The following is a 13,669-nucleotide window of genomic DNA, read 5'->3' as shown; positions in this document are numbered from 1 at the left end:
CCACACTCCATTTCATTTCTCCAGCCCGGCTAGCGCATATGAAAAGGCGTATATTATTTCTGCGGGGAGGGCCCGGCTCCAAAACGGGCTGCTTTATGAGCCCAGGCTGCGGCGACAGGTGGTCGGGCTTTAATGAGGGAGAAGGCCAAAGGCTTTGGCGAGCTCGGCGGCTCGCACGTAGGCAAGGCGGCAAAGGTTGAGATTGTTTTCCAGCACGTCGCTGTCTACTCTTCCTGGGCAGTTTTTGTATTTGGATAGCAAATGAAACACAAGCGCCCCCCCCCCACCTAATAAGGGGAGCAGAGCATCAATAAAACCAACATACTCAAACAATTACTAGACAGGTGAGGCGGATTTTACATGACCTCCTGCTACTTGATTAAGAAGAAAAACCAAGACAATCATTTCCTCGCTTGTATTCACATCACACGTTTCTGAGAAATAGTCGCATATCATTGCCATTGACGGCTATAGACGTTAAATATCAATTTTGATCGGGCTGGCAGTGAATTAGAACAAAACACACTTGCGTCGAGGGATGTTTTATATCACTTATTCACTTTTGAGTATTCAGTGATGCCAACTCCCGATGGATGAAGTATTTTTTGATACATAAAGGCACAGATGATATATAAAAAAGCAACAAGTCGCATTGTGAGCTTAACGCATGGTCGCGCCGGCTAGCATTAGCGATATTTGGCTGTTATTAGCCATACTTCGGATTTTAAAAAGAAGGGTTAGGCTAGCATTAGCGCTAATTGTCTGTTATAACTAAATAACTTTGGATTTTAAAAAGTCTGCCAATGCTGTTGAGCGGCCAGAGTCTGAAGCACTTTTGCTAGACAAAAAAAGTCAAGGCACCGGCATCTCAAGGCACAGCGGAAACGACAAGCACTTGTAGCTTGGCAATTAGCACTTAGCACTAACTCAGCCCTTCTTCACTTTTGTGTTGTAGCGCTTCCAAAACAACATCTTTTTGTTTTTCTGTGTCGAATTTTTTCAATCAAATTTGCGTACAAGCGTGTCAGTGACTCTGGGCTAACAAAAGAACCGCTATGGAAATGAGGCAGCGAGTCCTTCCGTCTCTCTCAGGTAATTGTCGTGTTTCCGGGCTAAAACCGTGCGCGTGTGTGCATCCAGGTGGGCGGCGGCGTGCGATTGGTTGACAAATGACGTCTTCATTCTGTTCACACTCAAGAAGAGATGAGAGAGCAAAAGATCAACATGTACGTCTGCGCCCGTGATTTACTGGAAGTGTGAGGGCGGATGGCGACCAACGCACACACACACACACACACACACACACACACACACACACACACACACACACACACACACTCGTTAGTTTAGTTATCCACTTTAAGGAGTGTGTTTTGGTGTGGAGATGTGAGCAATGTGAGCTGACAAGCATGACAAGTGATGTCTCTATCCAGCTGCTTTATAAGCTGTTGCACTCTATGTGTGTGTGTGTGTGTGTGTGTGTGTGTTCCCGGGTCATAGCGGCCGCAGGCGTTTTGGACCCGCTTTGGAACAGGGCGGGATGGAAAGGGAGCCGTTGTTACAATTCACACTCCAGGAATGTCTGAGCTCCTGACTTGTCTTCTGGGAATTTCCTACCCTCGCTGGCTTCCTCACACTTGATTATCTTTTGCCTCCATCACCCCCGAGGTGACATGCGGAACGGAGGGGGAGGAGCCTCGCCACACACCTGGTTTGCTTTTGCAGAGAGAAATACGAGAGGAAGAAAAAAGCCGAGTTGAGAGGCGGTCATTTGATCCCACCGCTGGGGTATTTGAGATTTATAGTCCTTTTTCAACCATTTTATGATATTCTGTGTGTGTGTGTGTGTGTGTTCGTAACAACACTTCAGATCTCAACAACATTTAATGGTACATTGACTATAGAGCTGGACCACTATGTTGTTGTTTTTTTTCTTTCAGGGCGAGACCGATAACATATTTGGAGGCAATATTCTTTTCAGTAAAAGGGGAAATATAGTTGTCAAAAAAAAAATGCAGAGTTAACAAGGTCAGCAGCATCTCTTAAAAAGCTCCCTGAAGTTAACACAGCTTTTTATTTATTTATTATAAGCCATCGGATTTTTTTTTCAAGACTTTGTTAAAATGCCAAATATTGGTGGCCATAACAATTACACAGGTAAACTCTTTTTTACATTTTATTTTAAACCAAACAAACATTTTTTTTGCTCTGCTTACAAATCTGCCCTTATTTTATCTCCCCTCGAGTATTTGAGGTTTTCATAAAAATATGGTTCAGCAGCAGGTAGCAACACATTGTGTTTAGTATTTATACGTCAAAGTTAAATAATTAATTCTGATGCACTTGACAAAAAAAGTCAGACATTTCCAAAATCGGCATCAAAATTATGTTTAATATACTTTCAAAATAGTTTTTTCCTTGATTAGAATATGTTGTTGACTAGTAATAATTCCTTGTATGGGAGTTAAATATGTTCTGTCATTAAAATGAATTGTAATGCAATTAATCCGTTCTTGGTACTCTGGTTTTTATTTTAATTTTTTAACTGAAAGAGGAATCGATAGGCAGGCAAATGGTAAATCCCAAATGATAGTTTCGTCTTTAAAAGGGGAATGTTTGAACCAAAGAGAATATTTTGCCCATCTGCGGAGGACCTTGCATTTGAAGACGGCGAGCCCGCATTGATGTTGAGTGCTCCAGTCGGATCGCCGTGTTTTCTTTGTGCTGATAAGTGCCTGGGCCTTGGGCACTTGTGTTTTAATTAGCAGCGGGCTGTATGAACAGCGAATTGCACGCTATATCTGTCCTCCTGCTGAATGGTCGGCGGATAGAGAAAGAAAGGGGCAAAATGGCCGAGGGGGGTTCAGCTGAGGAAAGAAAAGTACAAGAAAATGGCGTCGGATTTTAGGCATAAAACGCAGAGGCTGTGTTCGGAATGGCTCGCTTATTCTCGCCCGCTTAATTGGTCAATTATCACTCGTGCGTTTGTATAATTACAATGCGTTAGCCGGCGGAACGTCTGCGATGCATATCGAACAAATTAATCTGTTAAAATTTTATTGTTTTAAGAGTATGTGCATTATTTTACAAAATGAATGCAAACATTGTGATCTTCAAAGTTTAAGAGTGCCTCGTCGTCTGCCATGAGTGTGCGCCCAAGAGAAATCAAAAAAAGGAATTTTGAAATCTCATTTCATATTCGTCCTTTTAGTCATTCCAATTTCCAAACAGGCTTCTCCACTTTAAAGGGACTGGAATCCAAATCACTTTTTTGTGTGTTTGGCAATTGCAGCATTGGATATTTTTGATTGCTCACCGCACTTTACATCATCACGACAAAACGGTCAACTCACTCGGTAGTGATTTGGAACACAGCCAAAGTATTGATTTGAACGTCGCCCCGCTTCCTCCCACTTTCATTTCTTCGCCATTTGGAGTGCAGCGAGGACGGATGGAGGACATGATGGAGAGCGGGAAAGGAAGCGCTCGAAGGGGGGCGTGACAATTCAAGTGGGGCTGGAATGGGAAAAAGGGAGCTTTAATGGTTGAAGACCAACATGAAATGGACATAGGGGGAGATAAGAGAGGAGCAAAGGATGCTGGGAGGACTAAGGTGCTCCAGAAACGGGGGTTGGGGTCTGCTTGCTCGCCCCCCCTACCGCCTCCAAAAGCGCTTGTTATCTCTATTAGCACCTGCTGGGCTAACGAGGGCCCCGTTGCCAAGACAACGCTTTGCCACCCTTCGCTCATTCCTTATACACACACACACACGCACACACACTACCTTCAATCTCAAGCCGCCCTTCCCACTGCTGCATACCCTCCACAGAATAAAATGAAAGATAGGAAGAGGGTGGTGTTTTTTGTGTGTCTGTGTGTGTGTGTGTGTGTATGTGTGTATGTGTGCTTGTGAGTGAAGGGGAAATGCTGACAGTATAAAGTGAAGGTGTGTTATGAAGCGTACCTATTTGATGACAAGAAGTTTCTTCTTGTGCATTTCAATTTTTTTTTCTCTTATTAGCATGTGGCTAATTAGCGTTGCCAAAATGTAAATCAGTCAAAATATATTTTATTTAAAAAAAAAAAAAAAATGCTTGCATCAACTCTGCTAACATTTCATCAGGTGGTCTGGAGCTTTACTTGTATTAATATTCTCCAACGAATCATTTCACAGGTGGCAGCGAAGGCGAACCGCTCGGACGCTTTAGTTTTGCCAAGCGTCGTGCGTTGCGCCTTTTTACCCCAAGTGCTCATCGTCACGCCATTACGATGCACTCGCCACCCAAAAAAAAAAAAAGTAATTAAGATCCAGTTCATGCCGGTGCACCTCTTTAATTAAACTGGCAGATGAAAAGAAGATGGCTCAGCTCAATGTTTAGTTTAACAAAACAAATGGCTGATAATAGCGCTTGTGTTGGACCTAAAATGGAGGTTGAAAAAAGGAAATCCATGCAAAGCTCCGTCAATTTCTGCTTTAAATGTCAAGTAACTGCACTCCAACATTCACCCGTCCTTAATCTTCCCCCACCCTCTCGCCCTGATCCTCATGCATGCTGGCTTGATTTTTGGCTGCTTCGGCGAGATGGAGAGCCAGAGAGCCAAGATGAGCGGCTGCGGCGGCCAAATGACAGGGTGCTCGGACACGTTCTGGCTTTTCGGGCCTTCGCTGCGGTGGAAAATGGATGGGGGGGAGTGTTAGCACGCAAGCTGTAAAAGGGGAAATAATATTCTAGCCCCAATGTGGAATGTTTTTCTTAATATCACCAAAGTTTGCTCAGACCAACCATTTATAGGATGGAAAAAAATTGGCCCGATTATTAGCCAGCCAGGCAAATTAGGAATAAACAAGTTGGTAGAGATGGACTCGTTGCTAATAGAATTGACACTAATTAAGACACTAATTGGACAAAAATTAACATAGACATTGGCGTACGCTTGAATGAATCAGTAGAAACTGCAAGAGTGTCAGGCTGTCGACATCGCTTAGCGGCTAGCCGCTAGCTGCTAATGCTAGGAACAGGCGCCACACTAAAATATCAGCATTATTTTTTTTAAGCATATTTAATGATTGATTTCGTAATTTCAGGAGGTTAATGTGTTAATGGTGGCATTTTAACTCCAACTGAAGTCCAACGACTCAATTTCTTTTGTCAAGACGATTCAAATCAGCCACAAACCCTTTAAAAACAAACGAAAGCCACAGATTCCTGCCTTTTACTGTATTTCGTATGCGTAGCCTTGCTATGGCTAGCTTGACCAACAAACAAAATAAACTTGGCAGAAGGAAAAACATTGATCATTATCTTTTCAATAGCGGCCCTCAAATGACCCGAGGACTCGTTTCACCCCTAGTTGCGAAAGTTCCAATGGCTGCACTTTGGATTGTTGTTGTGATCTTGTGTTTCCAGGCATTGCGGTCCCAATTGTGTATTTTTATAATAGTTGTTGAAGCAGCTGCTGCTGTTGTCTGGGGCTGTGAGCTTGTTGTTGTCTCACACACACACTACTACTTTTCTTCTTTTTGTGTGTGCCGTAAATGGCCAGCTGGACGCTCGACCAGTGGCCCTGCGTCCGCAGATAGGCCCGAGATGGATGCCCGCTGCTCTTTTGTGGCGGGCGAAAGAAAAGACAAGTGAGTCAGCACCCCCCCACACACACACTTTCCTGTCGAGCATTTTATGTCCGCAAACATTTTGTTCTTTCTGCTGCTGTGATTTGTGGCGACAGCAGAGAACGGAACAAAAAGAGGGGACGAGAGTACATGAGCAGCCTTAATGCGGCGAGGCACGTCGCCACGCAGATGGACCGCTCTTTATATTGAATGAGCCAAATCTACACAATGAAATATTAATGACGACAATTTGCAACTTGTGTACATCACCGAGCACAATTAGCGCTGGAGTCACTCTGGCAGGGCACAGAAAAAAATCCTTCGGGCACATTCGGGAAATTTAGTTGGACCGACATTTGAAACGTAATGTAGCGCTTAAGTTTTCATGACACTAACTTGAGGAAACGATTTTGAAAACATTCAAACTCGGTGGGCCTGAATGATGGAAAAGTTGGATACGAACGGTGAAAACGAGAGCGTGTAACAGAATGCAAACACAATATCGGCGAGATAAAAAAAAAAATGTCTTCCTCCATTACGTCGCTAATGACGCCTCCGTTGTGCTAGTGCGGTGTAAGACCGGTTAGCAAGTGTGATGAACAATGGATATGAACGGAATTGTGTACAAAGAGTGAGCGGCAGTTGGGTACAGTCATAAAAAAACACTCCGGCGCCATTTGCCGCCTCGGGCGCCATAGCAGCGCTAGCGATTCTAAGCTAGCATAAGCTCAAACTGACATAAATTTCGGTTTCTTTGTGTGTCTTGACATGTGAAGAGATTGACAATAATGCAGACTTTGACATTAGCCACGGATGCTACATTGTTAGCATTACTTCTTTGGAATGTTGCTATAGAAAATTTTACCAGTTTGATGTTTCATATTTTGGGGAATGTACAGAAAATCAAGAGGTAATGAGTTTCCGTGCTAATTGCGCGCCGCTTTTTCTCAATTGTTCGGTTTTCTGCTCGGCTAATCTTATGCCGAGTTTTTGGCACTTGGCTGATGAGGATGAACATTTATTGGCTCGGCAAGTTTTCCGAATCGAGTAAATTTCAGATCCAAGTATTTGTACTTGATTACTTGTGACCGCTGGGAATGCAGTTGTCTAACACAACAGTGTCAAGCTTCACTTGATTCCGTTCAAGCATAAACCCACCTGAGAAAAATCATATCTTCAAATTAATCTCCTCTCCGCACGCTCGGGTGAGCGCGGTAGTTTTGCGGCCAGCCACAATCGGCGTGAGGGATCTGCTTACGCTAGAGCGGTTTGTTTGATTTTAATTTTTAACACCCTCCCCACCACCACCTCCTCTCCTCTTTTCTCCCATCGCCCTCATTACCTTTTACGTGATTTAATCAATTATTCATGGTTTGCATTGACGAGCCGCCGGGATGCACAACAAACACTTGAGGAGCGCTCCAGCGTTGAAGCGCCGGCGCCCCTCCGCAAGCGGGAGCGGACGAGGCCTCGCTTAGGTCCGCGAGTGTCTCCCGAGGACCCTCGTGGAGGCGAGGAATAGACCAAGGCAAGGCGGGAGATGAGAAGTGGGCACTTGGAAGGAGCGAGCAAGGGGGGGGGGGGGGGTGAGAAGGTGAAAGAAAGGCAGGCGGCAGAGGGCAAACACAGTTGAAGCGCCTGCGATCAATAATGTGCCACTTTTTTTTTTTTTTATGGCGGCGTCTGCTGCGTGGCAACACAAATGAAGTCGACGTCCACCATTGTCCTCTCATATTGGAGCTCCTGAGTGCTGTCTGGGTATCCCAAAAAAAAAAGGCAAAAAGGACTAAAGACAAATAAAACACTGGTGAAATAAAAGTTGGCTGGCGAAGGATATTGTGGGAAAAAAAAAAATCAAATGACCTTCTCGAAGTTTCATCTCACTAATGGTTATTTACCTTGCTGGAAAAGGGCTTCGCTTTCTCACCAAAGAGAGGAGGGGAGGAAGGGGGGGGGGGAATAAGGAAATATATCAGTCATGTCGGTTTCCCTGGCGACACCTGCTCAGAGCTTTGGCCAGGAAGGGATATAAAAAAGAATTACATGTCAATATTTGTTCCCTTGCACTGAATCAGATACATTACATTCTTTTTCGCTAAAGCCAATTCTGCGGTTTTGTGGAGGACTTGTGAAGGAGAGGCGGGGCGGCCAGGGAGGATGACCAAACGGCCTGAGAAGGGAGGACAGTGGACTTTTCCCAGAGAGGAACTTGGCAATACAAACAGCCAGACGAGTCGCTGCCGCATGTCGGTTTGTCAGCATCACGCTCGAAATAACAACCGTACTTGCGTGTCCATTTTAAAATCGGGTATGCATTTTGGTTGTCTTATAAGAACTTGAGATGACCCGAAAGTTTTTGGAGAAAAGGTCGTTTGACTTTTCACAACGTAAACAGGATTTCATTTGTCACTTTGCGATTTCACAAAAGGTGATTCGATAAAGTTTTCCAAACGATTCGAGGACGGTTCGATTCGTACAGATTCGATTCACTTTGACTCAATGGGATTCAATTTGATACGGTGCGGCTCAGTTTGAGAGAATATAAATCTTCTTTATTTTCACTTTACTAAATACTTTTCTGTGATCATTTTAAAACATTTGAGTCAACTCGATTCAACATCCTGTCAAATTCAAAACCATCGAAATGAAAATCGACGTTCCGAATCTCGCACGGCTCTGTCATGCTCCAGCAATTATTTTCCGCGCCTGACAACCTTCTCCCCCGATCTGACCCATCCCGTTTAAAAAGAACAAGCAAACAAATAAATGAGCTGCCAAGGCAAAGGCTAATGAACTTCCAACGACCTGCAATTGACAGCCTCGCACGCCGGGACTCAATAGTTGATCGGGTTAACCCTCGGCGCCCTGCCCGCACCTCCAGGGTGTGCGTCCTTTACGTTTTCGTGTCAACGCTGATGACAGCGGCTAATTAATTGGCAAGCCGGAGAGACTTCCGAGTCGCTGCCATCTGTTTTTACACAAATCCGTACAGCGTGCTGTCCGGCCCTCGAGCATCGGTCATCGAGGGCCGCGCGGCGGGAGCGGCCCAGCCTTAGATTTAATTACGCGTGTGCGCTCACGCTGCGTTAGCATTTGGACGCTACATGAATATTTTCCGGCGAGTTTTGTTGCCGCGTCGCGTGCGCTAAGTAGCAATCGCATCGTCTCATCATCGTCCACTTTTGTCGCCGATTGTCTGAAGTAGCAATTTTCTCCCGCCACCAAAGACGTTTGATTGCCAGATTAGAGATCACCGTCGTTGGTTTACATCCCCCGTTACAAAGGTTAATTACTGCCGCGGCTAAATTTGGCAGCTCGGTATTCAATCCTTGCTCGCCGTCATAATACTTGAACAAGATTTACGTCACTTCAAAGCACTTGGTAATCCGCGCGCAAATTTTCTCTGATCTTATTTGTTTTGGCTGTAATCTGGAAAAAGATCTGATCAATTCCTCCTGTGGGTCTGCTTCTAATTCATATCCGGCTTTTTTATTTCCAAGGGTTCGTCCGTTCGCTTTGAAAACTTCCTGTCTGGGTTTCAGCGCTAAAAGCACGCAAAGGTTCACGTTATCTTTGCCTGGTAATCCTTGGGATTAAAATCCACATGAAGATTAAATGCATCAAGTCCAGATGTGGGTTTTTTTCTTCTCTAAACCGAGGTCCGAATGGTTTTCTTGAACGAGCAGCTCCAAACGAAAGCCATTTTATGAAGATTTCACTGTCAAGTCGTTCAAAGACGATCAAAGGCTTATTAGCGTCTTTGGTGTGAAATCAGTAATCTGTGATGGATTATATCATGTAAACATCCCTTGATTGCATCTTGTTAAGCATCCTGGTGATTTTTTTTTTTGTGTTTGTCTTAGTAGAGCAGAAGAAAAGACAAACTCCCTAAGGGGTGTTTGTTTGTGAAGTAATTAATTTTGGGTTGGCCACAACATTAGGTACAGCTGGACATTTTGATTTTTAATAAAAGGAAAAATTAGTAAGTCATATTTGAGGTCCGTTTAGTGGAGTGGGTCAAAATCGGGGTTGGATTTATATTCAGTATGTAAAAAAAAAAGTTTAGCTGTGATTGGCTTCTTAATTTGCGAGTGTTTTGTGGCTATTCTTTGTGTTAGTGCTGTTAATAAAATGGGGATAAATATGCCTGAAACGTGGAAAGTATTAAAAAAAATTTTTAAATTGGGACACCACAGGGATGCGTGTTAACAACCCTAAAATTTATCAGTGATAAACAATTTTTGGGGGAAAAAAGGTTTTTCAGTTTTACAGTCCCAATTTGAAGAATGTAAAATATTTTTAACAACCAAAGGGTGTTTAGTTGCTTTCATTCAGATTTTTCAGATAAAGTCAAAAGACAAGACTTAATTCCATCGTGACGGTGTACGAGTTTGTCAAAAGTTTTTTTTTTTTTTTTTTTTCCTGTTTAATCTGTCAGTGCTGTGCATGTCAATCCCGACGTAAATGCGTCGTGGCAGTGACGTTCGCCTCAGGCGTCCCACGTCGACACACTCGGGTCAAGTCGAGGCACCTCTCGGAACGATGTGAGCGCGTCTCTTTTTGGGCTGGTTTGTAACCTTGAGAATGTGACGTCGTTCTTCTCTTTTGAAACACGGCCTTCAAAACCTGGCCTCGGGGGTCTCATTTGGATGCCGCATCCCAGCCAACATTTGACCTTTTCAAAGCCCCCCAAATGCCTTTTCCTCGCTCCACATGCTCATTTTCCCCAAAGGATATGAATTACAGATGGCGGCGAGCTTTTGGAGTTATCATTTACATTTTTCCCAAGTGTTGCCGTTCACTTTCCAACTTTATTTTCTAACCTGAGGCTGGCAGAAAGAGAAAGCAGACATTTTATTCTTCCCCCCTCACACTACCTTGTGAGTCAGCCTTCCTTTTCGCCGCCTCCGCGAGACGTGCCAGACATTCCCGAGTCTGTTTAGTTGTTGTGGAGATGTTTGAGGAAATGCATGCATTCTCGCGTGCATATTTGTGCCGCCATCCCAGCTAATGAGGACCCCCCACGGTGTGCGAACGTGACTGCTGCAGCAAGACAGAATCTCAGATAATATTAAGATATTCTGTCAGAGAGACAAAGTGACCTGTTCAGCCCTCACTGACATTTGGAAGGAAATCACTTTTTTTGGCCTCTGCCTTGAAAGGGATTTTGCACGGCAGCAGGCGAGGCACGCGATTCCAATCTCGGTAATACGCTGATAGACATCCTCCCTGAAAGACGCCATTTGACTTCATATTGCTGTTAGCTGCACAATTCCGGAAGATGCACGCCCGGCGTCGCAAGAGAAAGCAATCATCACATACTGGGGAGGGAGAAGAAAATCCTTCACCAAACCCAATAAGGTGTTTATTAGTCATCTGCAAGAAGAAAACGGAATCTTACAACAGGCGAGTTAGTATGCTAATTTGTCGCAAGGAAATAATCCGCCTGCTACCAGCAGCATTTTCCACTAAAGAGCTCAGCTTAAAAGCAAACAAGCGATGACAGGCAAAGATGCTTTGTTGCCATTTGATACTTAGTAAAAAAAAAATGTGTACATACAAATATGTATATATGTGTATATGAATGAATGAATGAATCTTTATTTTGAACATGATTTAAAGAATAAAAAAACAATAAAAAACAAAAAACAAACAAATAATGTACATCACTGTTCGAAAATGAGTAGGTAGAAGCCTAAAGTTATAAATAGAATAAATAAAAAGGAATAAAAAGACTTTATCGTCATGGATTATTCAAACGAAAAGAAAAGTGTTCATTAGTATATTATATAATATATTTTATTTTGTTATTTTTGTTATATATATATATATATATATATATATATATATATATATATATAAATTATTTTATTTTTTATATTTTTTATTTATTTTTTGTTTTGTTATATATATATTGTATAATATAATATAATTTATTTTATTTTATATATATATATATATATAAATAAAAACAAAGACTCCCTGGAATGTTTTTTGATTGGCGCACACATTAGGAAGCGCAGGTGTGCATGCGTGTGTATGTGCATTAAAAAAAAAAAAAAAATAGGTGTCACATGCCAATCAGGGTACAATAGTTGGGCGTAGCCTGGTTCAAAGGTGACAGTAGTACCCCATCTGGTTGAGAATAAACTGTTAGGTGTGGCTATAATTAGTCTAGCCAAGCATATGGGCCCCGATACAATATTGGAGCGCTGATCTGTCACATGACACCTTCCTTGTAGCAGATGGATGTACTCCCTCTTTCACGTCTAGCGGGGTCGTGACCTTGCGTGAGCGGGTTCGCACACCGGGGAAGCCATGGACGGGCCAGCAATAGAGGAAGCGGAATTTGCTAGTTAAGTGTTAGCTCCAAATGCTAAGCATTTCTATAAATAGTATTTGATAATTAGCTGGGTTTTTTTTGTTTTTTTTCCTACTGTCCACAGGGAGAACGCGGCCTTTATTTTTTGTTCCGAGAGCACAATTAATCCGAATCCGACAGCGACGTAACGACTCAACATTCTCAAATTCTGGCCCGTTTTGATTTGCACCTAATTTCTCCCAAAGCGGCGCCAAACCAAAGTGCGCCAAGGCGACAGCTTACATGCGAGAACCCGCGCGGTGTCGTCAATGTAAATAAATGTTGAAAAGCTCGGTTAAAAATAAATGTCATGCCGACGAAAGAAAAGAAAACAAAAATGGGTCAAGATCAAGAAATGGCGGTGATGTTGAGGAAGAACAAATATATTTATCCACCCCCTGTTCTCTGCGGAAAAACAACTTTACTCGGCGCGGCGCAGTGAGCTGATTAGACTTGTCAAAGACACCTACGCCACATCGCCAGCAAAAGTCACATGAAATGAAAATCCTTTTAATTGGATTAATGTATTATTAGACAAATGCCACTTGCCGCCTTCCTCTTCCGCAGTTTAACCTTGCAGCAGCATACAATCTCAAGCGCACTTTTTGATTAGCTGTATTTTAAAACGATGGTAAATATAATCTCGTCAGGATTGCCTTTTAAAGCCTCAAAGTCTGACGAGAATTGTTACCTTGTAGCACTATTCAGGACTCCGTCAATAATTAACACTCTCCAATAAAAGAAATCAGATATGACAAGATGGCGCCAAATCCCTAATTTCGCCTAAATGAAGCCCTTCAACTCACTTCAACGGAGTTCTTTGGCATCAGAAAGGCGCCAGAGATCTTCTTTTGTCGAATAAAAACTCCCCAACGCACTTCAACATGCCAAAGTCCTTCTTTTATTGCCATGGCAGGGAAACAACAAGTTTAAAATTTGCGGCTGTGCTTCATTTTCTGCATTTGATTTTTACCACCAGTTCATCTTAACAGATTTTTATTTTTTTTTTCCCTCCAAGAACGCCAGCCAGCATTTGCCCGATCAATACGGCATCAGCAATCTTCACCTGTGATCTTTCTCCTCTTATCAAGAGAGATTAGCTTCCTCGCACCACACACACATTTCCTATTTGCTTCCCATTTACTCCTTCACACACACACCTTCAGCTGTCAGCACATAAATGAAGATATAAGCACTCGGCCCCTTCAAGCAGTGCCGCTTAATCCCACCCTGCCATCTAATGTGGATGGACACGCGCTGATGGAGGAAGACGTGTTCTCACAAACACACAAACTTGAGCATGCACGTCACATTGTGTGCCCAAACAGACAGTGGTGGGAAGTCGTTTTCTTAATTTAGCCCACCAGATTATTTTTTTTTTTCAAAATGAAGCTCCTCAACTCACTGTGAATTGTTATCTTGGGATAAAGCTACCAGCAGCTGGCGCCAAAGCAAATAATGATATTTTGGAATTTTAAATGCGGCAGCATAAATGGCTTGACCGTTCCATATGTGACTAGCCGGAGCGTCTGCTTTGGTTCCTCTGTGACCGCCCGCCCCCCCTCCCCAACCCAACCCCGCCCTCACCCCATCAGCGAGGGCCTGCCCGCCGTCGCTTCCATCTGCACAGATCAGTTAATGACTGGCAAGCTTTAATTAGCACACAGTCGACAATTAATGCAACAGAGGGAGAAATT

At 43.3% G+C, this 13,669-nt stretch overlaps 2 protein-coding genes across 7 annotated transcripts in view; one reads left to right on the top strand and one right to left on the bottom strand.

Annotated features, from left to right (window-relative positions):
* The window catches only part of arl2 (ADP-ribosylation factor-like 2), a 150,664-nt gene that overhangs the window by 54,098 nt on the left and 82,897 nt on the right, over window positions 1-13,669 (bottom strand). The window lies entirely within an intron of this gene.
* Window positions 1-13,669, top strand: part of LOC133159615 (tudor domain-containing protein 5-like) — a 121,025-nt gene that overhangs the window by 39,274 nt on the left and 68,082 nt on the right. For 4 of the 6 annotated variants that reach the window (XM_061286844.1, XM_061286815.1, XM_061286778.1 and 1 more), the window contains exon 4: window positions 5,545-5,632. The exons of the other annotated variants lie outside the window; for them this stretch is intronic. The gene's annotated coding sequence lies outside the window, so the exon portion shown is untranslated. The remainder of the gene's footprint in view (window positions 1-5,544; window positions 5,633-13,669) is intronic. 6 annotated transcript variants of the gene reach the window in all.

The sequence above is a fragment of the Syngnathus typhle genome, linkage group LG1 (genome assembly GCF_033458585.1).
Source record: "Syngnathus typhle isolate RoL2023-S1 ecotype Sweden linkage group LG1, RoL_Styp_1.0, whole genome shotgun sequence".
NCBI classification, from domain to species: Eukaryota; Metazoa; Chordata; class Actinopteri; order Syngnathiformes; family Syngnathidae; genus Syngnathus; species Syngnathus typhle.
Note: the sequence above shows the minus strand (reverse complement) of the source record. Positions and strands in the feature narration are given on the sequence as shown.